This window comes from Echinops telfairi, unplaced genomic scaffold (genome assembly GCF_000313985.2).
Source record: "Echinops telfairi isolate 266 unplaced genomic scaffold, ASM31398v2 ScPeMD7_7469;HRSCAF=8507_1, whole genome shotgun sequence".
Taxonomy (NCBI): domain Eukaryota; kingdom Metazoa; phylum Chordata; class Mammalia; order Afrosoricida; family Tenrecidae; genus Echinops; species Echinops telfairi.
The window spans coordinates 45,039,168-45,039,992 of NW_022111373.1; the positions used below are offsets into that span (position 1 = coordinate 45,039,168).

The window sequence follows — 825 nt, forward strand, 5'->3', positions numbered from 1 at the left end:
TTGCCTTATCATTTAACTTTCATAAGGCAAGGACATTATACGAAGGCCATGTATGACCTCCTCCAGGCACAAAAGGGGAATGAGAATCCAACTTTGCATCTGCTTACAATGATTCCTATGAGACAGTGGTTAGATATACCTCTATCTTCCAACTTTTTCTATTTCTATGTTGGGTCTGATAATCCACTGTTATGGATTATTCATTGCCCCAGAAAACTCAAAGAAAATGCACATGATCATAAGGGTTTGTCATAAAAGTTAGTGAGTAACTGCCAGGCATGGTTATAAAACTTTAAAGATGAGAGTGTCCCATGCCAAAGCAAACTGTAACCCCAAACCATTGCCTGGCTTTACCCCGTGGGCTTCAGGCTGTGAAGCAGGTTGCACAGTGAAAAAAAAAACACTTTAAGGATGGAGTCCTTTTGTTTGTAGTCTCTTCTAAGCCATATTGGCAAGCATAGCTCTCTGTGGTCCTCAACTTCTGAGGCATGAAGCTGCTTTGCTCTGCTCACAGATGTATCACAAAGTTTCTCAAGGACTGATAAATACCCACAGGATATCTTTTTCAGGAGGCAAGCCTCCTGGCAAAAGTCACTTAGCTTCACTTACTTGTTGACCTTGGAAGCACACTGGTCTGTCTCTTGGCCTTGGCTCTGCTCTGTCTCATGGTCTTTGTGTTACAGAGTCTAGAAGCCTCTGCTGCTTCCCTCACTTCAGAAAGGGATCTTGAATGTGCTCCACTGGTGGCTCTTCTGTCTTGATGACATGGGTCGATGTTGCTCTTTCTGTGATAGCTCGTTCTTATACTAAGCAGAATAGTAAAAT

The 825-nt window shown here is 42.7% G+C and overlaps 1 pseudogene; it reads left to right on the forward strand.

Moving 5' to 3' along the window:
• Nucleotides 1-276: 276 nt before the first annotated feature.
• Nucleotides 277-391, forward strand: LOC115873897 (annotated as a pseudogene).
• The last annotated feature ends 434 nt before the right edge of the window (nucleotides 392-825 follow it).